At 35.7% G+C, this 21,187-nt stretch overlaps 1 protein-coding gene across 3 annotated transcripts in view; it reads left to right on the forward strand.

The window, feature by feature from the left end:
• Positions 1-7,708: 7,708 nt before the first annotated feature.
• LOC116156423 (uncharacterized) overlaps positions 7,709-21,187 on the forward strand; it is a 112,248-nt gene continuing 98,769 nt past the window's right edge. Inside the window, exons 1-3 of one of the 3 annotated variants that reach the window (XR_010383175.1) lie at positions 7,709-7,870; positions 18,177-18,504; positions 19,443-19,570. The gene's annotated coding sequence lies outside the window, so the exon portion shown is untranslated. Of the gene's footprint in view, positions 7,871-17,181; positions 17,266-17,795; positions 17,884-18,176; positions 18,505-19,442; positions 19,571-21,187 lie in introns of those variants that run through there. The other 2 variants (XR_010383176.1, XR_010383174.1) reach the window with 2 other exon arrangements.

Raw genomic sequence — 21,187 nt, forward strand, 5'->3', positions numbered from 1 at the left:
TTTTTTATTATCTCTTCTCTGTCTCTCTCTGTTTATGTCTGTCTGTCTGTCTCTCTTACTCACTCTTTATCTTTCTCACTCTCTCAGTGGTTTCTGAGACCTCAGAATCAAGGTATTTTAGGGAAAATGAGGTCTTTGGAGCCAGATAATCCTGAATTTAAATCTTAGTTTTAACAATTCTGAAATTGTGGCATTGGGCAAAATTTCTAGCTTTTCGGTATTTCAGTATTCTAACATCTATGGGTCGGAAGAGTAAGGGCTACTCTATCTGTCAAGACTGCTCAGTTACGAGTGATCTGTAACCTTACTCAAGTTAGCATAAGGAAGAAGGAAATCTGTTAGCTAATATGAACTAAAAAGTCCTTAAGTAGAGCTGCCTAATTCCAAGAAGGGTTTGATCTAGGTCTCAAATAGTGTCATAAAGATTTATTTCTCCTTGTGCTTTTGCTGATTGGGTATATTCTCCAGTCCATATAGTGACCCCTGTCCACTTCAAACTTACACGTAACACCTGACCAGTATAAGAGACTCTGCTCCTCCCGTAAATGAGCCAGAAGTTCTGGCCTTGAGTCTTGTCATTGATGAGCTCCCATTGGTAAAGATTCCTAATCTGAACCAGCACCTGTGGCAAGAGTTTTGGATTGCACTAACTGGCTTAATCTGCAGCACGTGGTGAAGGAACTGGGAAGGGTGGTTCTTCAAAGTCAAAATCAAGAGCATACCATAAGAAGGGGACTGGAAGCTGAACAGAGAAATAAGACAAAATGAAACAAAACAAAAAAACAAAGTAACCCAAAACTCCCAAGTCCACTAAAACTACCTTGAAATATTAAAATATATGTTAAATTATATAGTATGCAAATGTCTTCTGGAGTAGTTTTCTCCTCCAGAATTTGGGAAAGGCAAGATGTTATTTCACTCATCACAATATATTTTTGTATGTCTCATGTGTGGGTGGATATGTGTGTGTATAATATTTGTTTGGTCACGTAAATTATTTACTTGTTTTTGAAAAAGGCATTTTTCACATTTAAAGTATATCATGTTTAAAAGAAACAAAAAGTTATATTATGAAGTCTCCCTCCTTTCCCTGTTCCTCACCCACCTGTCTTTCCCAAAGGCAGCAAATCTTAGCAATTTCTTGTATAGACTTCTAGAAATAGTTTATAGCTATCCAAATAAAGGCCTGTTTTATCTCCCCGCCCTGGTCGTGTTCTCCTCCCATTTTCTCTTGTCCCCGACTCTCCCTTCTGCTTCTGCACAAAATAGTAGAATATGTCACATATTCTAATGCCTCTTACATTTTTCATTTAAAAATATATCTTAACAGTTTATCCATAATTGTATATAAAGGGTTGTTTCACATTTTTACGTAATATATCATTAATGTGTTTGTTTGACAGTAGATGTTTATTATATGCTAGGCCACCTGTGAACAAAACAGAGAACAAATTTAGCAAAAATACCTGGCCTTATGAAAGTTACATTCTAATGGGAGCAGACAACTAAAAAAATTAAGAAAATAAACAGATTATATAGAATGGTGGAAGACGATAAAAGCTATGGAGAAAAACAAAGCAAGCAAGGAGGATGGAGTGTGAGAATTGAAATGTTTAGATCAGAAAAGACCTCACTAATGTGACATTTGAAAAAAAAATAAAAGAATTGACGACAGTAAGGAAGGGAACCATGTGCTTATGTGGGCTAAGAATTTCCTGGGTGGAGGAAGTGGCAGGTACAAAGGGCCTGAAGCAGAGATGTACCTGGTGTGTCCAAGAAAAACCTGAGAGGCCCATTTGGGTTGAGCACTGAGCAAGAGAGAGAAACAGGAGGTGGTGCCTGAGAGCCAGTGGGCAAATCATTGATGGCCTGTGGCAGTTGTGATGACTTGATTTTTACTCTGCATGAAATGAGAAACTCTAGAGGGTCGTCAGCAAAAGAATAATGTGATTTTACGTGCATTTAAAAGCCATCCCTGTGGTCAACACGTGAACAATAGACTAGGGGGAGAAAGGGCAAAGATGGAAGAAAGGAGGCTACATTAACATATTTTTCCATAATTTCTATTTTATTAAGAATGCCTCTCAAGAATGTATGTTGAATTTTATCATGCACTTATTTTAGCATGTTTGGTAATAATTATGATTTTTCTCCTTAGAGCTTACTAATATGGTGAATTATAGTAATAGATTTCCAAATAAAAAATCAATCATGCATTCCTGAAATAAGCCCTGCTTGGTCATATATTCTTTTTAATATTCTTACTGTTTCCCCATAATAATATTTTATGTGGAATTTGTTTATTTATGTTCATAAATCTGATTGGTTGGTAGTTTTGTTTCTGAGAAACATTTCTGGGGTTCTGCATCAATGTTTTTACTACTGCGGAAAAAAATGGAAGCTTTCTTCTCTTTTCTATAATCTAAAATGATTTTCAAATAGCATGAGAATTAGCTGTTCTTTAGAAGTTTGTTAGAACTTCTCCTGTGAACCAAGTCAGCCTTGGGCTTTTTTCGGAGGGAGTGGGAAGATGAAGCTATTTCACAAATTTCTTTATTTCTTCTATAGTAATTGATCAGTTTGGATTTTTCTCTCCCTTCTGAAGTCAGTTTTGGAATGTTATATTTTCCTAGAAAATTTTCCATCTCAACCAGATTATGAAATTAATTTAGAAAAGTTGATTAAAGTCATCTGATATGATTACTTAAATTTCCTCTGTATTTATAATTATTTCTTATTTTCTGTGTTTATGTTCTCTCCTTTCTTGATTGTATTATTTAATAGTTCATCTGTTTTACTGTATGTGGGTGTGTTGTTTCATTATTTTAAAGACTATCTTTTAGATTTATTTGTTAGTCTCCGTATGTCCTATATTCTAATTTACTAACTTTTGCTTTAATATTTACTCTTCTTTTGATTTCTTGTGCTGGTCTTATTAATCTGTTCCTGATTTCATGAGTTGGATACTCAATTCATTGAATTTCTTCTTGTTTACTAATATGAGTATTTAAGTATGACTTCACTGATGATTGCCGCTTTAGTTGAATCGTGCAGTTCTTATAGGTGGGGTTTTTACTGTCAGTTTTCAGACATTCTGCAATTTTGATTTCTGAGTATTCTCTTTGACTTAAATGGTTGACAGTGAGCTTTCAAAATTTCAGGTGGTGGGTGATTTCTGTTTTCTGATTTGTTCTGCTGAATTAAGATCAAGTTATATTTTCAGTGCTACTTCTACTTCATGGAGTTTTTTGATATTTTATTAGTGGCCTAAAATATGTCTTTTTCTAATGACTGTTCATTCGATACCTGACAATAGAGATATTCTTTGTTTTCAGGTTATAGGGCTTCACATGTATCCATTAGAGACACCATATTTATTTTTTTAGGCCTCCTATATCTTTATGAATAATTTTTGTACTTTTGATATGTTATGGACTAAAACGAAGTAAGTCTCTAACTGCCAATGTAGCTCTGTTTCTTATTGTTATCACTAGTAGTTTTTGCTTTAGGAATGTTAATATATTACTTGGTAACTAGATATTGAGAACTTCTTTGTGGATTGTACCCTTTGGTATTATAAAGTGTTTTTATTTGTCTGGGTTGATACTTTGTGTGCTGAACCAAGCTTTGTCTGAGATTAAGATCACGACCCTGATTTCTTCTTGTTTATACTTACTTGCTATGCGTTTGCCCATCTTTTGTTCTTAACCATTCAGAATCTCTTTGCTTTACCCATCTTTTATATAGCACACGGAGTTTTCTCTGTGATACTATCTGCACATCTTTTCCTTTTAATAGGTGAGATTAGCATGAACATTTAATAATATGATAGATGTGTTTGGTCTTAGGTAGGTTTGTTACTTTATGTTTGGCTTCTGGTTTTATTACTCTCAAATACTTTCATCGTGTAGCTTGTTTTTATTGCTTTATGCATGTGTATGTTTCTTCTGATAAATTTGAAGGTTTGTAATTTTTTGTACTCGCTTATTATTGTAAAATTTTTCATAATTTCCTTTCTCCTTTGTTTTTTTGGCATTATGTATTAATTCCCTACCACGAGTAACAATGAAAATTTCTAATGTTTTTCTCCTCCCCTTCCCTCATTCTGTCTTGCTAACTCAGTTTTAGATGATCATTTTGTCTTTTTTATGATTACCTTTTTAACATTAAACTTTTACTTTTTTTCCATGATGTGTCAGCCTTAATTTATTTTCTTTGACCTCTATCTGTTAAATATGAGAAAATCACTGGGCTTAAACTTTTCACCTTCTATCCTGTCTTCTCCAAACTGTTGTTAGTTATAACATTTCTAATTTTCCATCCTGTTGTCATTATATTCTTTTTTATGAAGGCATTCCACATACTTGTTTTAATCATAATACAGCAGTTAAATGGATTCCATTTCAACCAGTGGTCTTTTGCTGTAGTGAGATTTTTTTTTTTTTTTTCTGTTACTTCGGAATTTGCTTAAGTTTATTTTCTAGTAGATTGTCCATAAAGTTCTCACACGAAATATTTTCTGATTTCTTTAACATTTTAAACTTTTAATTATACTTGTACTTAAATGACATTTTGACTAGCTTTAGATTATAGGGTGACAGGGTGACACTGTCTGTACTTCAGAATTTTGTAGTTTGTGTGTTGCTTTAGAGAAGTTTAAAGCAACGCGATTTTTGAATTTCAGTTATTCTAAGTTACTTTACCATTTCGCTGGAAGAAACGATGTGTTCTTTGGTTTTGTATCTAATAGCTTCTTAGTATTAAGTGTATGAAGTCACTTTTTTTTTTCTGGGAATAGGATGCCTTTCCAATAGGAATATTAAATCCTTTTGTTATTTTTGGAAATTTTTCTTTATATGTTTTAACATTTGTTCTATTTCATTACCCTGGTTTTCTTTTTCTGAGACTCCAATTGTGTTGGATTATGTGTCCAATTATGTTGGATTATCGTGCCTCTCTGTAACTACTCTTGAGTTCCTATTTTTCTCTGCTTCCTCCTTCCCTTTTCCCCTGCCCTCTCTTTTTTATTCCCTCACTCTCTTCCTTTCTTCTTTTCCCTGGGATCCTGTATTCTGGGGTGTGTTCTTGCTTCTTAGAAGCAATTGTCATATCAAGGGTAGTAGTAGCATTTAATTAGTTAAATATTTGTCAATGTTTTCATTTGCTCCATTAAAACATTTTTTCAGAAATTTTTGGTGAGTGTTCTTCATCTACCGTTATATTTGTGATTTCTTATTTTTTATTATAGTATCTCTATATAATATCCTTATCTGTTCCTTTTTGATTGTTCATCTTGAAATAGAAAATTTTCTTATTCTGAACCCACCATTTGCAGGAGGTTTCTATGTGTAGGGAAGACCCAAGATCATACTTTAGCTGAGTAGGAATTTTCTTTTTGATCCAGGTGAAGATGAGACTTTGTTTAGCCTTTAAGTCTCCCCAGCTACTAGAAAAAGCCCACTCTGGGGTGGTTCATGATGCAAACTCTCTTTTTTCCCCCACTGCCACAGCCTGCTTCCTGCAAAATTTGGCTTTTTTGTTTTATTCTTCTTTGGGTGGTGTTCTTTTGTTTTTCAGAACCAAGTCCGATTTGGGAAATTCCTGTGTCCAGCTGGTGCATATCACTGTTGTGGTAGTATATTTTTACCATATATTTGGGAAAGAATAATTTAATAGCTCTTTCTGATTTCTCCAGCTGAAGGGACTCCCCTCTTCATCCTTCTGCATCTATCTCCATACGTCTACACTGCTGTTAGCAGCCACTCCATCCATTTTCTGATTTAAGGTTTCAACTGTATCCTAATCTTACCAGATATAGCGCTTTAAACTTCTTATTCACGTTCACCTAATTTCTTTGAGGGAGGAGAATTTCTAACAGAATAAAGGGAAAATACTAACTTCATACCACCATATTAGAACCAGAACTATTTCTATTTCAGTAGTTTAATTCAAACACTTGTTTAAGGTATTTCAGCCATACCTTTTCATTTTGATCAGAAATAGTCACATCTCACATAACCCCAGTTGACCACAGTGTTTTCATTTACCAAACGGTTATTCTGATTCCTTATCTTTCAACCAGTTTTAATGATCAATACATTATTTGTCATTATTTTTAATAATGATTAAATAAAGCCAGATTTGCTTTATAAAATTTGTACTTTCGTCTTTATGGAAAAAGAAAAATAGAAACTAATGGCTCCCAAGGTCTAGAGAATTAAACACCTAATTTTAAATTGTGCTTTTCTTTTTTCCATAAAAGTGATAACGTAACTAGAAATATAGTGCCTTAGAATTGTCAGTCTTTGATAACCCTACCTGGTTTCTGAGTCTGTTAGTGAGAAATATTTATAGCTTCTTAATATGGGCATATGGTTAGATCATATGCCATAGATCAGTGGTATGTATGGAGTTAAATTGATGGATGGAGTTAAATCCAAGCCCACAATAATGATTAATTTTATTAAGAAAGTCATGTCTAATTGGAGAGACTGTAATAGAAAATCCCCCTAAATTATATGAACTGGAAATAAGGGGGGGGACCTTAAAGGAATTCTCAGAAATTTTATCAAAAGTATAATAATAAATTCAGAAAGGACAATCTGTCACTTTCCCTCTCCCACCTACCCTCTTTCTTAAAACTCGTGAATGGTTTGCCTTTTCCACTTAGGAAAAAAATCAAACTCCTTAACATAGCCAACCAACCTTTCTGTGGTTTGGCTTTTACCTGCATCTCTAGCTCCATTTTACATCAGGCCTCCATGTTGCTTTTTCTGGAGCAGAAAACCTACTCTACTTCTCTCATACTTGGCATGCACTTTTCACTGCAGGGCCTTTGCACCTGCTTTTTACTCTGCCTACAGAAACCTGCCCCTTATCTTTGCTTATTTAACTAACACTCATCTTCAGATTGCAGCCCAGGAGGCTCCTCTTCAAAGAAGCTTTCCCTGGCCTTCTTGACTAGCTGCCCTGTTGTGTCTTCTTACAGAATCTATCCCATTCCTTTGTAGTTTTCATGTCTCCTCCATTAGCTATAATGTCCATAAGCATGGCTGTTTTTGCACATTATTTTATTCCCAGGGCCTATCACAGTGCCTGTCATGTAGTAGGCACTTTATAAACATTTATTGAAGGAATTAATAATGATTCTTAACATTTTTTGAGTGCTAACTTTGTGTCAGGCATCTGTATTTTCTTACCAAAAATGCTGATCTTCCTTTTAGAAATTATGAAGTAAAGTAAAGGATAAAATAGAAGAAGAAGAAAAAAAAGGAAAGAAATGAATCTAATTAAGTGTCCTTGAGGAAGAATTTTTGATCTTGTAAAGTTTTGCATATTTACTTCTAATGTCAGTTGAATATGAACGGTACCCAGGAGTCTAGAATTTGCATCAAAGCCTGTCTAAACTCTTAAGCTTATAAAAATGACCAAGGAATCTAATGATGGATTTTTAGAAGATATATTTGGCATTTTCTGCTTGTAATTGGATTAGAATTACAAGCAGATCAAATTTTCCTGCACATTTCTTACTTCTACTCTTGACCATATACTGAATCAGAAAGCCTGAGGTAGCAAGGGGAAGATACTGTTTTTTTTTTAATGTATTGTAATCCAGGCCTTTGTCTTCTGGAACTCATTGAGAAGTGTGCTTCAGGTTTTGATTTTTAATTTCTCATATTTTTTCTACTTTGCAGCACCTGCTGAATATTCTTCCTTCCAGTGCTACTTTTAATTTTGAGAGAAGAAAGTGACGAAATTAAGAATTACAGAAGATAAGAGCTCAAAAGGGCTGTGGGGATGATCTGCTCAGTGCTTTTCATTTTACAGATGAAGAAACTGCTACCCCAGAAGCATCAGTGCTGGAACAGTGGTGAGAACTCTGGCTTCCACACTCCTTTCCCAAAGTCCATGCTTGCTTATGGAAAAAAAAAAAAAAAAAAGAGTTAGATCCTGTGTTAAACCTTACTCATATATCAAAACTAGTTTTCTCATTGACTTGGCTTCAAGATAGAATAATGAAAAAAATAGTATCTTGAAAATAAATGGATTTTATATGGACACTACAATAATAACATTAACACATTTCAACTCTCAAGTCTATTTTCCTTAAATTTGATTTTTTAATATCATATAGAAGGTATGACTTTTAATCCATCTAGTACCTAGATAGCAGAAAGTGCACACAGAGCTTTGGCATAAATATATCTATGTTCAGTTCCTGACCTCTTCCACTTCTTAGCTGACACCTTAGGCAGACTACTTACACTTAGAATCTTAGTGTCTTCATCTAAAAAATATAAATAATTTAAATATTAGCACTTATTTAATAAACTACCTGAAGTATTTTCTTGGTGTGTTAATATGCAGATAAATATGTATTTAATAAATAAAATTCTTTACAGATTTCTATGAGGAAGAGATGATACAACAGTGCATGGCATGTAAAAGATGTGTGCTAAAACTTACTTTCCCATCCTTTTCTAAACCTGGTGGAGCTGCTCAGCTCAAGTCAGCTTGGGTGAAGTTTTGCTTTTCATTGTGCAGAGGCAGGCTGTTTGAGATCACTTAGGGAAGGCACCACTGGAAATGTTTCGTGTCAATGTTACCTGACATGGAACATGTACTGAGAATTTTTTTGTTGTACTGAGTATTTAAGTGGTTTATAAAATGACCCCTATGGTGGTTGCTGCTGTAAATGACAGGAAAAGGCACATGCTCTTGTGATGGAAAATCACTGCTTACTAGCATACCAAACTTTTGTTAATGTATTGATGGAGAATATTTGCATACTAGTTTAAAGTTCTGTCAGTTTAATAGATTGGACTATCAACCAGAAAATAACAGATTTTTAGAACAAACCACAAAGGCAAATTTAGTTTGCCTCATGAAGCAGATTAAATTCTTCAGAAGGAGGCCACTGCTACATGACACTTGAAGAATTGTTTCAAATCTGCAGATCCTGGCTTTTTACACTTAGAATCCTATAGCCTTGGGAAAAGGCAGTAGAATTTAGTGGGATAAGTAACACTATCTTCCTCTAGTTCCCAGAATCATGAAAAAGGAGCTGAATTAGCTTCCAGGTAATGGAGTGTTGTGGAAAAACCACTGATCGAGAAACCCAGAATGTTGGTTTTCCTCCTACCATTATAAGGTGTTGGGCAAAATCACCTAACCTCTTTCAGTTTTCCATTTCCTTATTAATAAAGTCATAGACCTGAAGTGGACTCTCAGTAAGGGAATAAAATTCTGAGTCTGATTCACTTACTATAAAGATATTTTTCCAATAGCCATGGGGATCCAGCACCGGGGGTGCATCAGCCTGTAAGGTAGTCTACAATACCCTTGTTTACACTGTATTCTTCTTCCTCATAATACTTTAAAGACTTCAAAGATAGCATGTTGTACCCCCTCCCGACTCTTGTCTTTTCTAGGCTAAATATCCTTATTACTCTTCACACTAATGTCATTTCAAATTATTTTACCAGCCTGGCTGTGTCTTCTGGACGAGTTCCCACGGCTTGATCCCCTTGTAGACTGGATCCCTTGTCTTCAACATAATAATGCTCTTTATAGAAATTCTCCAGGGCAGAGGACAGAGGCCAGCATTCCTTACCTAACGATCTATCCCAGGATTCTCCATTTTGTCTGCAAGAGGTCTTAAGACAATGATCTACTGGTCTCGAAAGCTCTTATCAAAGAACGGAATGTATTTTGTTCAGGATAACTCATTTCTTAAAGAATCCAGGGAGACTTCCAATTGTTTCTGTTTCCTTTGCTAATTGCCCATAACTTATCTATTCAATTATCTCTATGAGAATTTTCCCCAGAAGTTGTCAGACTCATTGATTTATAGGCTTAGGAATCTAACTTTTCTCCTTTTTTCTTGGGTATAAGTACACCGTTTACCCATGTTCCATAATCTGGACTTTTACCTACTCATCTATTTACACTAAGAGAACCATTTTTGGTTCTCCTCATCATTTTTCTGATGTGAACTTTTTCAAAGTCCCTGTTTTTTAATCATTTCACCTCTAAATGACTCCAAGTCAAAGGATGTAAAACTAGTGCGCTAGAAGTCTGAATTTGAATGCTTGGGTAGAGCACCCACTCTCCAGCCCACCCAATCCTTACTAAGCTTTCTGTTTTCTTAACCTACCATTTTCACACATTTATGCAACAGGACTGGTCCATGAAGTCTTCTGAGTTTGCAGCCCCTGTTGGTTCTACCCTTTCATCTTGAGGATTATTTTCCTTGGTAGTGAAGAAGGAGTTGCTGCTAAAGGTTTCCCCACCTTTGCTCACACTGTGTTCTCTGTCTAGAATCTTCTTCTCCATTTCTCCTAATGGTTCAGAATCTTTCCAGCATTATCTTATATGACAGAAGCAATGACAACAACTATTTATTGTGCAGGGAATATGGAAGTGAATGAGACCTGGTCCTGGGCTTAGATCCTTGGTCACTTATGAAGGAGTGGTATGTAAAGCTACACTTACAAGATGGTGTGTACTGTGGTGTTTTTGCACATGAACTCAGGAACCAGACTGCCTAGGTTCAAATCCAGGCCCCCAACACCTAGTGACGATTTATCCTGCAAAAAGTTTTTAACTGCTCTGTGCCTAAATTTCCTCTTCTTGAACTGGGGATAGAAGTAGAACACCCTTTTAGAGCTGTTGTGAGGATTAAATGAGTTAATGCATATAAAGGATTTAGAATAGTACCCAGCACATCTAAGATCTCAGCGTTTGCTGTCACTTTATTACTCTTAAAGTATAAATGTAATAAGAAAACATTCTCTGATCCCCTTCCTGCCCCTTATAACCACTCCCATGTATTAGATGTTCCCTCTCTTTGCTGTGCCACTCTCTCTATATATTTATAACAGTCAAGGCTGAAATGATATAATGTAATGATCTCGCTCCAAGGTACTGGCTGGTAATATATTGAAATCATTCCTACTGTTTGTTTTAAAAAGCTATTACCTCAAGCTTAGCTTCCACCCAATGTTCCCAGTCATGGTCTCCTTGGCAGCCCCAAGACCCATCTCTGGTATTCTTTGGAATTCCTTAAAATATAGCAACTAAAAGGTTAATTTTTGGCATGGAGGGGTCTTTATGATCCCATCCCAATGCTAATTTTCATTCTTTCATTCTGGTTGACCAGTGCCCCAACTATAGTGTTGTTAAACATTTTGAATTTCACTCTTGTTTTCTCCCTCTGCAATTTAAGTAGAATACAGGTCCACAATTCTTTATCCATCATCCCAAAGTTAGAAAAGAACTGAAAACCAAGTTTTCTCCTTCCTTCCTTCCTTTCTTCTTTCCTTCCTTCCTTCTTCCCTCCCTCTTTCTTTCTCTCTCTCTTTTTCTTTCTTTCTTTCCTTCCTTTTCTCTCTCTCTCTCTCTCTCAACTTTTACTAAAACATATTTGACCACAAATCTTATCCTGAACTGAGGTATGGAGTTTACAGTCTTTATTTGTTATCCCGTTTAGCATTAAACTAACATGCTTCACTATAAAGCTACTAATAAATGTATCATAACCACTACCTCAGACTATACTGGGAATTTTACAAAGTAAAAGTGAATATATTGTCTTATATTTCTGAAATACAAAAAAATTCTGAATTTTCTAAAACATGTCCAGCTCTAAGAGTTTCTGATAAGAAATTTATGAATTTTATAGGCTGATACCTTGGATTTAAACTCGCCCTTTTATATAAATTATGTGATTTTGAACAATTTAGTTAACTTTTCTCTGCATCAGAAACCCTCATCTATAAATAATAATGAATAATATTAGTACCTACCCATAGATTTGCTAATAGGATTTAATTAGCTAATGCATGGAAATTGCTTTAGAAAATGCCTGTCTCATAGTAAGCACTTATTTATTAGTAACTATTACTTTTAAATTTGTTGTTGTTGTTTTTCTTTGAAGGAAAGGTTTGTACTTTCCAACTTAATGCTTGTACAACACCTGGTGCACAGTGGGGACTCTAAAGGCTTACTGGATAACTTCGTGAATGAATGACTCCATGGGCCCCAAGTAGTGAGCTGATTCCTTTCCTGTTTTTCCTCAGAAAAATGGGTTAAACAGGTTAAAAAGCCTCTTTCACTTTTTTACACTTTTCACACACCTCAACTCATTTTAGCCTTTTTGTTTCTGACAGCATCTTAGAGATCTTTGCCCTCCTGTTCTTCCCATCCTTGGATACATGCTTTTCTTTCTATCTTTTATATATAACTTTGTTCAGTCAAGCACTTTTAAAGTATACACTGTCAAGCATACTGCTTTCTTTAAATTTTCCTTCTTCTTCTTCTTTTTTTTTTTTTTTTTTGCCAGAATTGATGTTCTAAGAATGTCTCATCGTCCTTGAGGCATCTTCCCTCTTGTGATCCTCCTGGAATTCACATACTGCTGTCTATATTTCCTTGAAACTTTCTGATATCTGCATAATCGAGTGCATATTCCCTCTCTGTGGCTACTACAAACCAAAAGAAATAGGAATATTTAACCCCAAGAAACATTATCTTTGGTCCTTAAGGTCCATTTTTGGTTATGCAAAATGCATAACAACATTTCAATACATTTTTGTTTTAAAAGATTCAGTGCTTCCTTATTGGTCAAAATGAAGTTCAGGGAATCTGCCACAGTCATCACTTACTCCATCATCTGAGAGGTAAAATTATTGTAAGGATTAACTAGGAGATATGAGATTGTTCTGCATGTAATAGAAGGAAACTCACTGAACAAGTCCAGATCATTGAAGTTACTCAGCATTATTATGTCTTTCCTCTGTAGTTATTTATTTTATAAATTGCATTTTCTAGCAAGGAAATCTGCAGGACACCCCAATGGCATTATTTTTCCTGTTTCTTTTCTCTTTCATTTTATCTAAGTTCTTTTTATCTGCAGGTTCATGTAGTTCTCTACTGGTATCCTCTTTCTTGGCACAGTGTGTTTACTTCCACCACTTCCATTAAATGTCTTAATTTTGAGCAAGGTATACCTTTTCATTGTCATACCCTTATCATGAGTCCTATCATGTCAGATATCAGGAATTCTTCAGAATCAAATTTGCTTCCTTTGTTGAATGCTTCATTTCAATTTATTATCCAAATATTGCTCATTGGTATCTATGTATTAGAAGGTACATTTATTATCTGTGATACATTTCCTGTTACTTGAGAACTTAAGTACCTCTTTCCTAGTATTCCGTGGCATACATAGCCTCTTCTCTACAATTTTGGGCCTTTTTCCTTTCTCCCAAATACCATTTTATCACCCATCTGATCTAGTTGTAAAGTCTCTGCTAAGAACATTCTTCCTAGAACACATTATTCTTTACCAAGAGTTCTTTATTCAGGAAATGTTTACCATGTTCCAGAAAGGCAACGTTGTTCCTTAACCCTGTATGCCTCTCAGGTCTTTAATTTCCTGTTGCCAGTGGCCTGTTTCTTCATTCAGTATCATTTATGTACTCTTATGGCCTTGATTGGAACCATGCTACCTCTGAAGTTTCAATTTTAAATATCTCATGTTCAGACTGTCTCCCATCCTTCCACTTCATTCACTGAATCTGCAACTTTGTCAAGACCTACAGTCCAGTACCCTATCCATCTCATTCCTGAGGAGAGGGAAAGGGCTCCTTCTGCCTTCTTCCCAAGATGAGTTTCCGTAATTCATTAACATAGCCACGGTCTAGCAAAGGTGCCCAGTTCATTTTATCTAATTCCCTTTTTGTTTTTCTTGACAAAGCCCCAGGCTGGTATCTTCTCAAATCAAACGGTTTAAGTTCATTGAAAAAAATCAAATATGCGTCCGGAATTTTGTTTCATTTTAAATTCAAGATTATAAACTTCAAACCTGCTGGACAGCTGTTCTGTATTTATTTAGTAAACTCATATTTCTACCCGACCAAAGACAAAGACTCTCTTAATGACCAAACTCTGGACAGGTTTCTCTGAGTCCTTTTGTTACTAATCCCTGACCTTGGGCTCCATCCTTGGCCAGCTTATCCAGTTTTAGCAAGAATCCTGCTGAGTCAGTTTAGAAAAATCCACCACCCTTGATATCCAATTACCCTGTATTATCTGATCAAATCCCTCATCCCCCCACTCTAGATATCTTATCACCCTGGCCTGCCTTCAGCAAGAATCCTGTCAAGTTGGTTAAGTTAGAACCCTCCTTACCATTGATGTTTCCTTCCTCTTAGTAATTTTCCATCCACTGACCCCTACCTTGCTTCTTGTAAGTCTCCACTTGTCCATGTTGTATTGTGAGGTGAGCCGATCTGTCTTTCCTGCTGCAAACTGCCTCCACTACTGCAGTGACTCCTCACAAATAAAGTCTTCCTTACTGCCTTTAACAAGTGTTATGAACAATTTTTTAATACAAGATGACATATTTCATACTTTCTTTCAAACTTCCACATCCTCTTTTCTCCCCTTGCTCTTAGCTGATAACCTTGGTTGACACTTCATTTATATTATAGAAGCTCTTGGTCAGTCAAGAACTCACTCCCCCTTCTCACCACCAAATCTACACACCTACCTGCCTCTTCACCAATCTTCTCTTTCCTGTCTCCTGTGATAATGATGGAACTGTCCCTTCTCTAAAAAGTTTCAATCTTCCCATCCTTTATTGCCTTGTCATAGAATTTAGTTCTTCCCTCATTCTCTCTTTCTCCTCAGTCAATAAACTCTTCTTTATATGTGGATGAACCCCATTACTGTTAACATGCTCCAGAGTCTTCCATATTGAAAGAAGAGAAGGAAATCTACTTTGACTCCATCTCCTTCCCAGCAGCTACTGTACCATGTGCTTTCTTTCATGACCAAATTTCTCAAGGATTTGTCTAAATGTGAGATCTCCACTTCCTTATCTCCCAATCATCCCTCAACCTATTCCAATGTAGCTTTTACCTCCAACATTCCATAATGTTGCCAAGTGAACACTTAATCCAAAATATTCTTTTTTATTCTTGTCTTACTTGACCTCTTAGCAATATTCTGCACAGTTCACCATTTCCTCCTTCCTGAAGTAGCTTCTTTCTTTAGCTTCTGAGGTACCACAGTCTCTGTTTTTTCCCTACCTCTTTGGTTGTTTCTCACTTCCTCCTTTTGTCATGCCTTTAAATGTTGACATTGCTCAGATCTCTAGCTTAGGATTCACTTTCTTCTTTCTGTACAGATTTTTTCTGGGTGATTATTTTTCCTGGAAAAGAAAGAAATGTCTTTCAATACCATATATATGCTGATAAGCCCCAAATATATGTTCCCAGCCCAGACCGTATCTCTGAGATATCCATAGATGTCTAAATTCTAACATGTCTGGAACTGAACTTTTGCTCTTCCAACTCCATCGACTATTTCTCTTCCTCTATATTCCTCATCATGTAGTCCTTATTCTCAGCAACCTGGGACTTGTTGACTGCTCCTTCTGAGTCACTACCCACAGCCTATCCATCTCCACATGTTAACAATTCTATCTTCACTATCCACTCAAATCCATCTTCATTTTCTCTTTTTGACAGTATCCCTCTAGTCCAGGCATCTCTTTACTGGGTCTCTATAGTAATCTCCTAATTTATTTCCTTGTCTCTATAGTCATCTTGTTCCAATCTATTTAAAACAGGGCATCCTGAAGATCTTAAAAATGAAATTGATAATGTCACTCCTCTGCTTAAATCCTTCAGCAGTACCCCCTTATGTTTAGGACTGATTCACGTCCAAGCACAAACTGTGCCCTCTCACAAGTCAGTTACAACTCATGAGCCACCATCACCCTCACTCATCTTGCTGCCTTCACACTGGCCTTCTCTTACTTCTTCAAACAAGAATGTTCTTCCTTTGTCTGGAACACTTTTCCCATACCATCTGTGTGTGGCAGCTTCATTCTTCAGGTCTCAGATTACAGATGTCTTTCTCAGAGGCACTATTATTTTCTTTAATACAATATATATTTTAATTGCTTGCTAATTCATTTTTCCTCCCATGTCCTCCCCAGACTAGACACTCCATGGAGGCAAAGATAATGTCTCTTATTCACAAATGGAGATACACTCAGCATCTACCAGTGTCTGGTATGGGATGAGTTTAATAAGAATTTGTTCAATGACTGAATCCAAAATTCTAGCTGACAAGATCTTAGTGCTTCTTTGACTCCCATTTTAGTCTCTGTGAAATTCAGTAGTGTGATTCTGTAGGTTGGTGGGAGATGTCTATATTAGTTACTACTTTGTGTCTTCTTACACTTAACTATGTCACTAACCATGGTAAGTCAAGGGAATCCCTATTCCTTGATCAGCTTGATTAAAATAATATCCTTCAATGATATCTACCCACCTTACCACCTCTTGGAATTCTCACCATATAAGTCAGTTTTGTTTTTTTTTTTCTCTTTCAAAATCCATTTCACAGCTATTTTCTCTGATGAAAGTGGGGTGAAAAGGAGAGGAAGAAATCTTATTATGGTATGTAATTCTGTTCACACTGAATAAAAATTCAGAAATAGCTAGCCTATTTAGGCTATATATTCTTTAGATTTAAAAAAATGAGATGGAATAAAATATATGTTGTAATAACCATAGGGGAGAGCCCATGGATCTCTATATTTATAGAAATGTAAAGATTTTAGTATGAAATGTATACAAATATATCATATTAAGTATGCCAAGTACTTTCATCAAAATGTTCTTTTCTAAAATGACAATTATTTTTGTATTTATTACCATTTCAGTAGTTTAATATATTTAAAAAGAACATGTACTTGAGTGGTAATTGACAATGGTGTTATTTTCCTTACAGTCTTAAAAACATATTCAAAAGTAAAAGTTTACTGGTAAAACGTCTACAGCATCATGACAAGAATTCAATTTATTTAATTAGAGAGCAGACATTTCTCTTAGGATTATAGCAACCTATGACTAGGATTATTCAGGTGCCAGCATTATTAAATAATAGAGTCGAAAGAAAAATCAGTGTAACATTTAAAATTCACTTACATGCTAAATTTTAATAGAGAGAAGGAGAACATAAAACAATGTCGAACCAAATTAAGGGCTAAGACCTCACTTTGTGAAGGCTAGAAATAAATGCACAAATTTCTTCCCCAGGTTTTCACTGTTTTGCTATGGACAGTCTGGATTAATTAGAAAATGCAGTGCACTTTTTCTTAACAGAAGAAAAAAAAACTGAATCAGCTGAGAGATAAGAAGAATAAACACTGAAATCAACATTGCAGCCGAAACTAAAGTAACTGAAGTGAGAATGTTTTCATAATGAACTTTTATGTTTAACAAGCCCAGACACTTGGAACAGTGTAAGCTATATTAAACCCTTTTATGAAAGGATTATGTTTTGTATGATGAGTGTTTTAATATAAGTATAGTACACAGCGTAAAATACAACTACATTTAACTCAAAGTAATTACGAGAACTCAGGCAAAATTATTTTCTCCTGTACTATCGATATAGAAAAGAAAATTCTTCTGGAACCTTTTCCCAACGTGTCTCTGTTTCAATTATTTTTGGCAGTATATATATTGCGTCTCTGCCTCCGCTACCTTTTATATCGACAGTTGGTAGCACAAGCCTTTTAACGCACAAAGGGTAGCAGCTCTTCAGCCAATCTGTGATAAAAGGGAAAAATGAAATCACTATGGAAACTGCAGGAAGGATCTAAAAGCTCTCTTTATAAAGTAAACGTCTGATGTTTGTGACTGCAGGGGTAAAAAATTCATAAATCTGTATGATGCTATCATTTCTGATTTGTTATCACTGCAAATGCCAACTCGAAGCAGACTGACCTTAGCTTCATTAAGTGCTGTCTGTTCAGAAACATTTACTATTCAACAGGAGGAAGACGTGGTCTGCAGAGAGGTCAGGGGTTTAAGGGAATAGTGTGGGACGGAGCGAAGAGACTAATTTGCTTAGAATGTTTCCTTTCTTTTCTCATTGGATTGTCTCTTTCTTTTAAATCACAGTGACTTGATGGAATCAGGCACACTGAATTTTTTGCTTTGTGTTTTATTTTGGGTTGTTTATCACTCAGAAATGGGGCAAATCTCAGACCCAAATTCAACTTAGAAAACTATGTCTGTCTTTGAGTTTGAACTGAAAAAAAAAACAAAACAAAAAAAAAAAAAACTAACCCTTTCCAAAATAAATACCAGGGAGAAGCCATTCTCACTTCAGCACCCAGGACCCCAGGCAGAAAAAAGGAAGGAGATCGTGACTGTACAAACTCTGATGAATTTGATCCGTCCACAGCCAGCAACAGACACCTGTGTCAAAGAAGAAGTTTCAGAATATCTCATCAGTTCTCAGAAGTTAAGTGACTTTTAAAAGAGAATTGTATGGGTGTTAAAATAGGGAGCTTTTTATTTAATAATAGTTCACCTATGGAGAAGGGACTCGGGTCAAGAGGAAAGTGAAAAGTCTCAAATGTGAAATTCTGCGAATTTGAGAGTAGTCTTAACTTAGAGGAAGATGAATATTCAAGTAAGTAAACCAGTTTTAGCACTGCATAGGCTGCTTCACTTATTATTTTCAGTGTTTGCAATTGAATACTGTATCATTAGCTAGATTTTCAGGCGATAGAAACTGTGGCTTTTTTTTTAAGTTTATGGAAACTTTACTTCAGTTGTAATGCATTGAAATGTCAAAGATTGATGTGCGTGGTAATTGATTTCATATCATCATGCTGTATTTAGAGAATTATAAACATTGCTAATCTAATGTTTCAGGGTATTTATGAACAATTAGCAGTTCTGCACTCGCATCTCAAACACACTTTTGATGACAATAATATACTGAGATAAGTTCTGTAAATCCTAAAAGGGCTGTTGTATAAATGATGATTAGAAAAAAATTAGAGTTTGTTTTTTTTTTCCCTGGTGAAATGAGTAAGGCTTTGAAAATAAAAACAGGAGTATTCTGGTGGTGAGCATGCAAAAATGCAGCACAATTAGCAGGGAGAATTCTTTGCTTTATAATAATATACTTGTTCAAAATTAAAGACTATGACATCCACCATTCTAACTTTATTGAACTTCTCCTACTACTACTGACTAGCGTGGCTGTTTGTGCAGGCTTTACAATTTCCACAGTGCTTTCTCCCAGGTCAGAAGAGCGTTAGTGGTCAGTGATACAAAATCGAATGGAAGTGTGTGTTTGTGTACTCAAACAGAAATCCATGCAGACTTTCATTTGAAAATACTTAAATGCATCATACATACCAACTTCACTGATGCTTTTTGTGCGTATAATGAAAACCAATTATCTGTGGAGAAAACTTGACTGGGTGGAAGGAAATTAAATTGGTTTTTAAAGACTTCCTTAAACAGCAGTAGCTAGGGAAAGCTCCAGTAACGTTTTAGCTCAGGACTGTAATGACTTTGCCATATTCATAAATCATGCTTTATCCTGACTTTTATCAGAAGACTTGGATGGGGAAGACTGCACGTGACAGGAGGCGAGAAGAGCACTTTCAGCGGAAGCTGTGCGTGTCTCGGGGCCGCTCTCCCCGTTCCTGTGACACTCTGGGAACAGCTGCTGGAGGAGTCAGGTAAGTCCTAATTCACTCAAAGAAAATATCTGTCTACTAACAAAAACTTCTAATGGTAATTTCTGGAAGGAAATATTCATGTTCTGGAATATGCTGTGACTTTTTTTAAATGTGTACGAAACAAATGTGAGGAAATCTTTACCAACTTTTCTGCCTAATTTCCTTCGGGGAGTTTCCCAGCTTCTGTCAAATGCTTTTGTGTTGAATATCAACTCTCATCAATCAGCTCCATGTAATTTTTGTTGTTGTTGTTGTGCTATGAGTCTGAGACCACTTAAGAGGCCATTTATGGAAACGTGGAAAACATACCGTTTCATTTACACATGGAACAATGCAAATACTTTCCCTTTGTTACTATTCAAAATATTAAATTCTGTTCTCTGTATGTACTGTTCTCAGAGTTGACTTCTAGCAGCTACTGGAGAAGAAGGAAGGCAGAATACACTACCATTACCTCAGAATATCTGATTACTTACTAATTGATGAGTAAAGTACTTCACTGAGTTTTCCCAAAGCCAAATATTTATCTAATTTAAACTCTATGTCAGAAAATTATGCAAGCAGACTCTATAAAAATATATATTATTGTGCTGCAGTGAGGTGGGATTGTTAGGGAAAATGCATGCTTTTCCTCCTATTAATTATCAAATGGCCAGACTATTACATGTTGCAGAAATTTGGATGGTGTAAAGTAGCCTCTAAAACTTTCCATTAAATTTTCACTGACTTTTCAGAACAGTGCTCTTAGAAATAGTGTTTTCATTTAGTGAATTAAATGGAAACCTAAGCAGCATTTACCCCATCCTGGATCTTAAATACTAAGAAGTTTATTTATTTCATGATGTGTTTTCGAATCAGCCAGTTGTATGATCGGATTTGTAAGATACTGTTTTTGAATATAATCATAGCAATATTTTCCTCTCACACCCCACAGAAATTTCATCTCTCAGTTCTCTCTCTCCCCAGCTCTCGAGAAAGTAAAGTTCTGTGGAATAAGTCCCCAGGGAATCTCTTTATGGCACTAAATACCCAGGGTCTACAGGGGGTTTCCGAAGTTGTTCACAGTTTTGTATTGTTTTCTTTCTACTGGAAGTACTTTGTGATACTGCCATGAATTGCCACCTTGGAACCGTTGGAAATCCCAATTCTACACGAGCTCTCACTCTAAACCAGAATTCAGTCTCTAATCTCAAATCGGCCAACTGAGATAAGACAAAAACTTTTAATTAGAATTTTAATATGTAATCCAAGCCATTTATAGATTATGCACAGAGGTGATCTTCTGTGTATTTAGATAACTGTGTGGAGAACTTAGATAATGTTTAATTTGGTGGAGAGACTATTTTTAACTTTGCTGGAGTCGGGTTACCTGCTACTTTCCGGGAGAGTCTCTTAGAAGTTCTATCAGTGTGAGGTTTATTGTGTGAATGAGTAACTGTAGCAAGTCCTGGGGGGAAATTATAAAAATTGAACTATTCTGTAATATAAAGAAGATACTCTGTTTTCCTTTCACATTTCTTCTGGGAAACCTAATTTCATGTCTCTCAATTCAAGCTCTGTGGATGAAAAGAGAGAAATAGCCAGTTGAGACCCAGGGGAATTAGCCTACCCCTTACT

Source organism: Camelus dromedarius, chromosome 11 (assembly GCF_036321535.1).
Source record: "Camelus dromedarius isolate mCamDro1 chromosome 11, mCamDro1.pat, whole genome shotgun sequence".
NCBI classification, from domain to species: domain Eukaryota; kingdom Metazoa; phylum Chordata; class Mammalia; order Artiodactyla; family Camelidae; genus Camelus; species Camelus dromedarius.